The sequence below is a fragment of the Lynx canadensis genome, chromosome C1 (assembly GCF_007474595.2).
Source record: "Lynx canadensis isolate LIC74 chromosome C1, mLynCan4.pri.v2, whole genome shotgun sequence".
NCBI lineage: Eukaryota > Metazoa > Chordata > Mammalia > Carnivora > Felidae > Lynx > Lynx canadensis.
The window spans coordinates 27,148,453-27,160,597 of NC_044310.1; positions in this window are offsets into that span (position 1 = coordinate 27,148,453).

Consider the following 12,145-nt stretch of genomic DNA (forward strand, 5'->3'; position numbering starts at 1 on the left):
AGAACTGTGAGATCATGACCTTAGCCAAAGTCAGACACTTAACTGACTGAGCCACCCAGGCACCCAGTAATGGCATCTTTAAAATAAGTGGTCTAGGGGCGCCTGGGTGGCGCAGTCGGTTAAGCGTCCGACTTCAGCCAGGTCACGATCTCGCGGTCCGGGAGTTCGAGCCCCGCGTCGGGCTCTGGGCTGATGGCTCGGAGCCTGGAGCCTGTTTCCAATTCTGTGTCTCCCTCTCTCTCTGCCCCTCCTCCGTTCATGCTCTGTCTCTCTCTGTCCCAAAAATAAATAAACGTTGAAAAAAAAAATTAAAAAAAAAAAAAAAATAAGTGGTCTTCCATATGTCTTTATTTATTTGGATATTCTTTTATATCTTATAGTAAAACTTCATAATTTTATTCATATAGGACTTTCACATTTCTTGCTAAGTTTATTTCTTGATTCTTTATAGATTTTGCAACAATTGTGAATTTCTTCTTTTCTGTGACATATTCTAATAAATTATTGTTAGTCTATAGAAAAGCTACTGATTTCTATATGATAATTTTATATATAACCATATTATTAACTCTTTTATTAATTCTAGTTATTTTTCAGTTGGTTCACTTAGATTTTGTAGGCACTATCTCCCATCTTGAAATAATGCTTGTATTGGGGCACCTGGGTGGCTCAGTCAGTTAAGCCTCCAACACTGGCTCAGAGCATGATCTCATGGTTCATAGGTTTGGGCCCTGCATCTGGCTCTGTGCTGACAGCTCGGAGCCTGGAGCCTGCTTTGGATTCTGTGTCTCCCTCTCTCTCTGCCCCTCCACCTCTCGTACTCTGTCTCTCTCTGTCACTCAAAAATAAATAAATATTAAAATTTTCTTAATTAAAAAATGCTTGTATTGTGTCTTTTTTCCAACTTTTATACCTCATCTTTTCTTGTCTCTCAGCAATAGTTAAGTACTCCAATATGATATTGACTAGTAGAGATGATCATTGGCATGCTTTTCTTGTTCTTTAATTTAGTGGGGTTTGCCATTTTTATTGTGATAGGTAATTTCATAGGTAGACTCAATTATCAGAAGCATGAATGTATTATCTAAACAAATTGTTGACTTAGAGTTGCTTTCTTCAACAGATAGCAAGACATCATAGAAGAGATATTCTGCAGCTGACCCCCCTTGGTCCCATAGAAACGTCCTAACCAGAGGAACAAGATGTTAACAGTTGACTTGAGGTGAGTTTCATGGAGACTAAGGACCTGCCCAAATACTTTCTTAGTTACTCTTTAAACCCCTTCCTTAAATGATTAACACAGTTTGTGCATATTACAGTAACATGTTCAACTTAATAGGAGGCACTTGCATTTAATATAAAGCATTTGATTTAATAGAATACGTCTGTATATAATATTTACATACCTATTTAACTCTGGATGATTGCCTTTATAGAGGTCATCTTATGGGAAACCTCCACTATAAGTATAATGTTTGCCTTTGGTTTCTGGTAGGTACTTTTTATCACATTGTGGAAAGATAATAACAATAGCACAAGTTACCATATATTTGTGATAGTTACTGTTGAAAGTGCTTCATATGTAAACTCATTTAGTTATATTTACTAACTCATTTAGAAAATCTCCTTCTTGGGGCGCCTATGTGGCTCAGTCAGTTAATTGTCCGACTTCGGCTCAGGTCATGATCTTGTGGTTGGTGGGTTTGAGGCCCACATCGGGCTCTGTGCTGACAGCTCAGAGAGTGGAGCCTGCTTCAGATTCTGTGTCTCCCTCTCTCTCTGCCCCTCCCCCACTTGCCCGTGTGTGTGTGTGTGTGTGTGTGTGTGTGTGTGTGTGTGTGTGTTAACAGGAGTGTGGGATTTTAATGAATGCTTTTTCAGCATCTCTTGTGATAATTGTATGACTTTTCTCCTTTATTCCACTATGTAGAGAATGAAATCAATATACATCTCCTAGTGTTGAATCAGAACCTCATGGAGTCCCCTGATCCATCAACATCATCACTTTTCAGTAATTATCCCACTCTCCTCATGTTCTTTTCCACTCTAGATTCCATGGTACATCATTGCAATCACAATATTGTAAATACTCATAATTCTCTTGTCACTTTCTCTTCATTACACTCACTGACAGAACTCCAAATCCTCCTAAACCCAACTAACCGAGTAGTCCATGTCTGCTCCCGAGCAGCAGGACATGGCTGCAGAAACTGGAGTTTGTTTTTCAAGTGAAATTTCTGACTACAAACCTTAAATGAGACTCAGTACAGTCCAGCAATTCTGCAATATTCCGCTGATAGTTTTGCTTTCCCACTGTCCAATATGACCTTTTCTTCTCCCTTCAAACCTTCAACATACCTGATCCCCCTTCACTTTCATATGACTTTAATTTGTAATTCATTGAGATTCATCCTCCTCCCACCTAATCTATCAACGTTTCTTTTTTTTTTTTTTTTTACTTTTTAAAAAGTTTATTTACTTATTTGAGAGAGAGTGTGTGCATGTGTGTGAGCGGGGAAGGGGAAGAGAGAGAATCCCAAGCAGGCTTTGCACTCTCAGTGTGGAGCCCAATATAGGGCTCGAACTCACAAACTGCCAGATCACGAACTGAGCCGAAATCAAGAGTCGGAGGCTTAACCAACTGAGCCACCCAGGCACCCCTCTACCAACTGTTCTGATCTGTATTACAATCCATATTCTTTGCTTTTTCACCTGGGCCTACACTCTTATCCTACATCCTTCTGCTTTCCCAAGGATCAAATTCCTTCTCTCTGCTGTATCATCAATTTCTCCTTCTCTACTGGATCATTTCCATCACCAAATTCATATGCCTTAGGACCTCTCATCTTAAAATACACATAAATACAAGCAAAACACACCCTTGACAGCATATCTCACTTTAGCTAACATTCCACTTACTCCTACTCATAACAAAACTTATGGAAAGGTTGTCTATAGTTGCTTTCTCTGCTTCTTAACCTTTGATAATGATCCAACCAACTTTTTAGCCTCTGCACTCCGCTGAAATTGCTCTTGTCAAAGCTATCATTGACCTCTAGTTTGCCAAATTCACTTCTCTTTTGTTCTCATCTTAATTGACCTCTATGAAGTTTTCAACATGGTTAACCACTTCCTTCTTGAAACACCTTTTCTTAGCTTGATAATATACCACTCTCCTCATTTGCTTCTACCTCATTGGCTGATGCTTCTCAGTCTCCTTTGCTTCTTCTTGTTAAGCCAACCTCTAAATCTTGGGGTGACTCAGAACTCCATTCTCTGCCTTCTTGTCCTCTCACTCCTTTGGTGATCTCATCCAGTTCCAGTGGTTTTTTTTCTTTTTTCTCTTTTCTTTTCTTTTCTTTTCTTTTCTTTTCTTTTGTTTTTATTTTCCTCTTCTCTTCTCTTCCTTCTCTTATTTTCTTTCCTTTCCTTTCCTTTTTTAAGTAAGTTCTATGCCCATCGTGGGGCTTGAGCTTATAACCCCCAGACCAAGAGTTGAATGCTCCATCCACTGAGCCAGCTGCCCCTCCAAGTAGTTTGGTTTTCAACACCTGATGGCTGACAAAGACTCTATCCTTGATCAAGATTTAGACAGTCTCCTCTGAATCCTCTTTTGACTAGGCCTCATCCTTGGGCCCTATTCTCAGCCTGCCTAGTTTTAGCAAGAATACTGCTAAATCAGTTTAGTGAGAATCCTCCCACCCCTGATACCTGATCAAGTTCTCATATCACACTTTTGTCTAAGTCCTAGGCTTGTCTTTAGTAAGAATCCTGTTAAGCCAGTTTATCAAGAATCCCCCTACCCTTGATGCTTCCTCTTAGTAAAATTGACCCCCATACTTTCATTGGCTGTAAATCCCGGGCTGTCTTTGCTGTATTCAAAGTTGAGCTCAGACTCTCTCCCTTGTTGCAATAGTCTTGAATAAAATCTACCTTCCATCTTTAACAAATGTCCAGTGAGTAATCCTCTTTAAATTGGCTTCCAACTTTATATCTTCAGCCCAGACCAGGCCTCTAAACTCCAGATTTCAATATACTATTGCCTCTTTGACAGCCCCTTTCAGGTAACTAATTGGAATTTCAAATTAAACAGATCCAAAATAGGACTTTTTTTTTTTTTTAAGCTCTAAGCCCAACATAGGACTCGAACTCACAACCCCAAGATCAAGAGTCACATGCTCCATGACTGATCCAGCCAGGTACTCCTTCCCCTCTCATTTTAGTAGAATATCTTCCTTTCCCAGACAGGCTAACTAGAAGAGAAGCTAGGCACTAAAACATCTCTAATCTCCTAGCATTCAGTTTTCTTCCTCTCCCTCCAAGCTACTTAACCATGGCTACTATGATGATTTTAAAGTATAACAATAAATTCTTTGACATCATTTTCACTGAGAGGTAGGGTCTACATCCCCTCTCCTTGAATATGAGTGGGCTTGTGACCACTTTGGCCAATAGAATATGGTGGAACTATATGACTTCTGAGGCCGAGTCATAAAAGGCCACGCAACTTCCACTTTGCTCACTGGAACACTGTGTGGGAGCTCTGAGCAGCTATGTCAGAAATCTGATTATCCTGAGGCCACCATGCTGGAGAGGCTGTGTGTAGATGCTCCAGTTAATTGTCCCAGCCTACAAGTACAAAGGTCTTATGCCATGTGCTAAATATTAAGGATGCAGAAATAAATGAGGCAGGGTTCCTTCCTTCAATATTTCCCACTAGCTACAGCTTCAAGAAGAGAATCTAATTGTCTTCTCTCTACCACCACCTGCACCCCACACATTGCTTTGATATTGTAGGGGCTTTTCTTCCTCCTATTCTTTTCCTCTTCATGCTCTTCCTCTTCCTCTTCATGTTCCTCCTCAACTTCTTCCTCCACATTTTACATTTTCCTCTGATCTTTACTGTCTTCCTTTTCCTCCTTCTCTGTACAACCCTTAGGTCATGTCTTCACTCATTTTTACTTGTAGGAATGAGATTTAGAGTTGGGAAAGGAAAGGAAAAGAGACTTATCTGTTGCTGTCATAGTTATCTATGGCTGGGTATCAAATCACCCCAAAAGTTAATGGCATAATGAAACAACCATTTCATAACAAGTGTTGGTGAGGATGTGGAGAAAAGTAAAACTTTGTGCACTGTTGTGGGAATGCAAATTGGTGCGGCCATTAGGGAAACCAGTAATGAGGTTACTCAAAAAATTAAAAGTAGAAATATACAATCCAGCAAACCCACTTTTGGGTATTTATCTGAAGGAAATGAAAACACTAACTCAAAAAGATATATGCACACACACCTTCACATTCATTGCAGCATTATTTATAATCGTCAAGAAATGGAAGCAATCTAAGTGTCCATTGATGGATGAATGAATAAAGAAAATGTGTTGTGTATATATACAGTGGAATATTATTCAGCCTATAAAAAATCTTGCTGTTTGCAATAACATGGATGGACCTTGAGGGCATTATGCTAAGTGAAATAAGTCAGAAGGACAAATACTGTATGATTTCACTTATATGTGGCATCTAAAACAGTCAGACAAACTAAAACAAGAAACTGTAGATACAGAGAATAGATAGATTGGTGCTTGCCAGAGGCAGGAGTTAGGGAGGAGTGTGAAATGGGTGAAGGGGGTCAAAAGGTCCCAAATCCCATTTATAAAATAAATAAGTCCTGAGGATATAATGTGCAGCATGGTGATTACAGTTAATAATATTATACTGTATATTTAGAGGCACCTGGGTGGCTCAGTTGGTTGAAGGTATGACTCTTGATTTTGGCTCAGGTCATGATCCCAGGATCATGGGATCGAGTCCCACATTAGGCTCCATGCGGAGTGTGGAATCTGCTTAAGATTCTCTCTCTTTCTTGACCCTTCTCTCTGCTTATGTGCACACGCTCTCTCTCAAATAAATAAATAAATAACAAATAACATTATACTATATATTTGAAAGTTGCTAAGGGAGTAGATCTTAAAAGTTCTCATCACAAGAAAAAAATTGTAACAATGTGTGGTCACAGATGTTAACTAGACTTATTGTGGTGATTATTTTGCAATATATACAAATATTGAAAACATGTTGTACACCTAAAACTAATATAATGTTCTATGCCAATTCTATCTCAATTTTTTTAAAAAAGGCAACCATTCTATTATGCTCATGAATTCTATGGGTCAAGAATTCAGAAAAATAACAGTGGAGGGCACCTGGCTGGCTCAGTCAATATAGCATGCAACTCTTGATCTCAGGGTTGTGAGTTCAAACCCCACATTGGACATAAAATTTACTTAAAAAAAAAAAGAAATAATAGTGGAAATGTTTTTCTGTATTCTGGAGCCTCATGTAGCAAGACTCAAATATATAGGAGTGACTCAAATGGCAGGTAGCTGGAATCATCTGAAGGGTTTTTTACTTATGTCTGGCACTTCAGCAGGAATACCTAGAAAGCTGGTGTTAGCTGGGACAGTCAACTGGAACACCTACACATGGCCTCTCCGACGTGATGGCCTCAGGGTAGTCAGACTTCCTGTATAGCAGCTCTGGGCTATGAGACAGGGCTCCAACAAGCGAGGTACAAACTGCATGACTGCTTATGACCTGGCCATGGAAGCTACATGGCATCATTTCTGCAGTTCTTGGGACGCCTGGCTGGCTCAGTCGGTTAAGCGGCCGACTTCGGCTCAGGTCATGATCTCGCAGTCCGTGAGTTCGAGCCCCGCGTCGGGCTCTGTGCTGACAGCTCAGAGCCTGGAGCCTGTTTCAGATTCTGTGTCTCCCTCTCTCTGACCCTCCCCCGTTCATGCTCTGTCTCTCTCTGTCTCAAAAATAAATAAACGTTAAAAAAATTTTTTTTTAAATTCTGCAGTTCTCTGTTGGTCAAAGTGGTCACAAGCATGCTCATATTCAAAGGGAGGGGACACAGACCCCACCTCTTAATAGGTGAAAGGTCAAAGCATTTGTGGCCATATTTTAAAACCACCACAAGTTCTCAGCTGAAATGTCACTGTGTCAGAGAGGCTATCCCTCCTTTCTCTAAAATGGTCTCCCCTAGGTACTTTATCTCATTTTCTTTATTTATTCAACTCTTGTCATTATTTGTAATTATCTTATTCTTTTGGTTTATTTTCTTTTCATTGTTAGTCTCACTTCTAGACAATGAGCTGCATGAATAGTCTAGGGAAGCCCGCTATTCTGGCTCATCCTTGTGTCTTCATTACCTAGCCCACCTAGGGTTTGGCATATGGCAAATACTCAATAAATATTTGCTAAAAAACTCAGTAACATGTAAGTCAGGGCACTGGGTGGCTCAGTCACTTAAGTGGCCAACTTCAGCTCAGGTCATTATCTCATAGTTCGTGAGTTTGAGCCCCACATTGGGCTCTGCACTGACAGATTCTTCTTCAGATTCTCTCTCTCCCTCTCTCTCTCTGCCCCTCTCCCAACTCGTGCTTTCTCTCTCTCTCTCAAAATAAATAAATAAACTTAAAAAAAAAAACCTCAGTAACATATAAGTCAATGAATATTTTCATATTAACTTAATAGACTCTAAAGAACCATAAAAGTCATCTGACCTTACCTTTTCATCATTTCAAACTTGCTTCAATACTCTCAGAGTCTAGAGCTCACTACTTCCTGAAAACCCCTCCCTTTGGATAAGTCTAGGCATTAGAAAAGTCTTTTTTAAATTAATAATTTTTAGGGTGCCTGGGTGGCTCAGTTGGTAGAGCATCCAACTCCAGCTCAGGTCACAGTTCCCCATTTTGGGAGTTCGAGCCCCGCATCCGGCTGTGTTGACAGCTTGGAGCCTGCTTCAGATTCTGTGTCTCCCTCTCTCTCTGCCCCTCCCCTGCTCATGCTCTGTCCGTCTCTCTCTCTCTCTCTCTCTTTCTCTCTCTCTCTCTCAAAAATAAACATTAAAAAATAATAAATTAATAATTTTTCCCAACTTGTAGGTTAAAGAAGGCTTGTTCAGGGCTGGGGAGAAAGTCAAAAGGATTGGGCATTTTTTGAGCCCTAAGTGCCAGGCACTGTGTGAGGTGCTTTCCATTCATTATCTTCTTTGATCCTCTAAATAACCCTATGAAACAGTTAGTGTCATCTCCGTTTCACAGATGAGAAAGCTGAGGCTCAGAGAGATAAGGTGACTTACTCAATGTCAGGTGGCCTATAGACTTGAAATTTGAAAATTACAATATAGAGCTGAAATTCAAATCTGAATTCCCTAATTCATTCCCTTTATTTCATCTTAAAGAAGAGAGTGAAACAAAGTCAAATGTCCCAGTTCAAAAGTGTAGGGGAAATAAAGGCTGAAAGTAAAAGCAAACATATTAGCTGATTTGTTTGTCAAAGCCTCATGTTCTGCTCTCCTTGGTAGCTATGCCAGCTCATTGACAGAGATGGCAAGATCAAATATAGTTGCCAAGTCTCTCTATTCCTGGCCCTAGACCATGAATATGTAGAAAGCTGCCTGCAAAATAGAAAAGAGGGCAACTTTTTAAAAAAGTTTTTATTCAAATTCCAGTTAGTATACAGTGTAATGTTAGTTTCAGGTGTACAATATAGTGATTCAACATTTCTATACAATACTCCAAGCTCATCAAAACAAGTGCACTCCTTCATCCCCATCACCTATTTCCCCCATCTCCCCACCCACCTCCCTTCTGGTAACCATCAGTTTGTTGAAAAAAAAAAAGCCACTTCTATTCAACATTGTACTAGAGGTTTAGGGCAATTAAGCAAGAAGATAAAAGAAAAAGCATCCATATTGGAAAAGAGAAAGTAAAACTATCTCTATTTGCAGATAACATGATCTTATATATAGAAGATGCTAAAAAATCCCCCCCCCAACACAAATTAACTGCTAGAGGCAATAAACAAACTCTGTAAGGTTGTAGACACAAGATTAATATAAAAATAAATTGTATTTCTTTTGTAAAATTTTATTTATTTTAAGTAGTCACTACATCTGACATAGGGCTCAAACTCATGACCCCACGATCAGGAGTCACAAGCTCTTCTGACTGAGCCAGCCAGGTCCCTGCCCCTCAATTGTATTTCTACACATTAGCAATGAGTAATCCAAGAATGAAATTAAGAAGACAATTCCACTTACACTAGAATAAAATAGGAGTAAAATCAACCAAACAAGTATAAAATTTTCACTCTGAAAACTACAAAATATTGTTGAAAGAAATTAAGGAAGACCTAAATAAATGAAAATATATCCTTTGTTAATGGATTAGATGATTTAATATTATTAAAATGGCAATAATCCCCAAATTAATCTACATATTGAATGCAATCCCTATCAAAATTCCAACTGCTTTTTTTTTTGTTTTTTTGTTTTTTTGTTTTTTGCAGATGTGGACAAACTGATCCTAAATTTCATCTGGAAATGCATGAGACCCAGAAGAGCCGAAACAATCTTGAAAAAGAACAAAGTTGGAGGACTGACACTTCCTGATTTCCAAACTACAAAGCTACAGTAATCAAGACAGTGTGATACTAGCATAACAAAACACAAAGATTGACAAAATAGAATTGAAAGCCCCAAAATAAAGCCCTACATTTGCATTTGATTGATTTTGACTAGTGTGCTAGACCATGAGGGAAAGAACAGTCTTAAACAAATAGTACTTGACCAACTGGGTGTCCATATGCAAAAGAAAGAATCTCAACCCTACCTCCCACCATATACAAAAGTAAACTCCAAAGAGATCAAAGTCCTAAATGTAAGAGCTAAAACTCTAAAACACTTAAAAGACAACACAGGAATAAATCTTCATGACTTTAGATTAGGTTTCTTAGATATGATAACAAAAAAGCACAAAGAAAAATTGGACTTTGTCTAAATTAAAAACTTCTGTGAGCACCATAAAAGAGAATGCAATGACATCCCACAATATGGGAGAAAAGTTTTGGAAATCATATATTTGATAAGGGATTTAGATCTAAAACGTATAGGGGTGCCTAGGTGGCTCAGTCGATTAAGTATCTGACTCTTAATTTTGGCTCAGGTCATGATCTCAAGGTTTGTGAGTTTGAGCCCTGCATTGAGCTCTGTGCTGACAGCACAGAGCCTGCTTGGGATTCTCTCTCTCACTTTCTCCTTGTCCTTCCCCTGCACATGTGCACATGCACCCTTTCTCTCTCTCAAAATAAACAGACTTAAAAAAAAGATCTAGGGGTGCCTGCATGGCTCAGTCGGTTAAGCATCTGACTTTGGCTCAGGTCATGATCTCACAGTTCGGTTTGTGGGTTTGAGCCCCATGTCGGGCTCTGTGCTGACAGCTCAGAGCCTGAAGCCTGCTTCGGATTCTCTATCTCTCTATTTCTCTGCCCCTCCCTTCTCATGCTCTGTCTCTGTCTCTCAGAGATGAATAAACATTAAAAAAAATTTTTTTAAGACTTAAAATGTATAAAGGACTCTTACAACTCAATAAGAAGAAAGATAAATAACTCAGTTAAAAAAAGAAGATTTGAATCAACATTTCTCCAAAGAAGTTATACAAATGGCCCATAAGCACATAAACAGATACTCAATGCCATTACTCCTTAGGGAAACACAAACCAAATACACAATGAGATACTACTTCCTACCCACAAAGATAGGTATAATTTTTTAAATGTGAAAATAACAAATATTGGCAAGAATGTGGAGAATTAGAGCCCTCACTTATTTCTGATGGGAATATAAAATAGTGTAGCCACTGTGGAAAACATTTCCTCAAAAAGTCAAACATACAGTTATCATATAACCCAGCAATTCTACTCCCAGGTACATACCCAGAAGAATTGAAATTTATATATCTACATAAAACTTATACGTATCCATATAAAAACTTGTAACGGGTGTTCATAGCAGCATTATTATACCCAAAAAAATGAAAACAATCCAAATGTCCATCAACTGATGAATAAATCAACAAAATATGGTGCATACATACAATGGAATATTATTCAGCATTAAAAGCAATGAAGTATTTTTAATGCCAAGATAAGAAACAATTTATTATAAAGAGAAGAAAAATTTCCAATCCAAAATTCAGAAATATTTCCAACTTTGCCACAATCAATATACATGAACTCTACAAATTTATACCAGTTCATAATTTACGAAATAGAAGATGAGTGTTCACAAAGTAGATGGTGGTTTGTGGAAAAGACTATGACCAAATTAAGTACAAGGAAAGTTACAAACCAGACCCCCACTTTTTAAATTTTTTTTTTCAACGTTTATTTATTTTTGGGACAGAGAGAGACAGAGCATGAACGGGGGAGGGGTAGAGAGAGAGGGAGACACAGAATCGGAAACAGGCTCCAGGCTCTGAGCCATCAGCCCAGAGCCCGACGCGGGGCTCGAACTCACGGACCGCGAGATCGTGACCTGGCTGAAGTCGGATGCTTAACCGACTGCGCCACCCAGGCGCCCCAGACCCCCACTTTTTTTTTTTCAACGTTTATTTATTTTTGGGACAGCGAGAGACAGAGCATGAACGGGGGAGGGGCAGAGAGAGAGGGAGACACAGAATCGGAAACAGGCTCCAGGCTCTGAGCCATCAGCCCAGAGCCCGACGCGGGGCTCGAACTCACGGACCGCGAGATCGTGACCTGGCTGAAGTCGGATGCTTAACCGACTGCGCCACCCAGGCGCCCCCAGACCCCCACTTTTTAAAGAAGTTTACTCAGTCCTAGAAAACTACAAGCTAGCAAATGTACCGAGAGCTGGCTGGTGCTAACACCATGGTTGAGACGGTGTCTTTTTAAGGGTCTTTTGAAAGCCTGTTGTCATGGCAGATTCTAGTCACTTGTTACTCTCAAAGCCAAAAACACAACACAACTTCTGACCATTTCCCCAGGTCATACTTATTAGGTTTGTCTTATGTACATTTATACATATTTTTAAGTGCTAAGTAAAAGTCTTGTCAAATTTTCCAGTGCAACCATGTTTAAAATGTTGAGTTCGGGAAGGAAAAAAAAAAAAAAAAAAGAGGTTAGAGTGGGAGAGAGCCAAAGCATAAGAGACTGTTAAAAACTGAGAACAAACTGAGGGTTGATGGGGGGTGGGAGGGAGGGGAGGGTGGATGATGGGTATTGAGGAGGGCACCTTTTGGGATGAGCACTGGGTGTTGTATGGAAACCAATT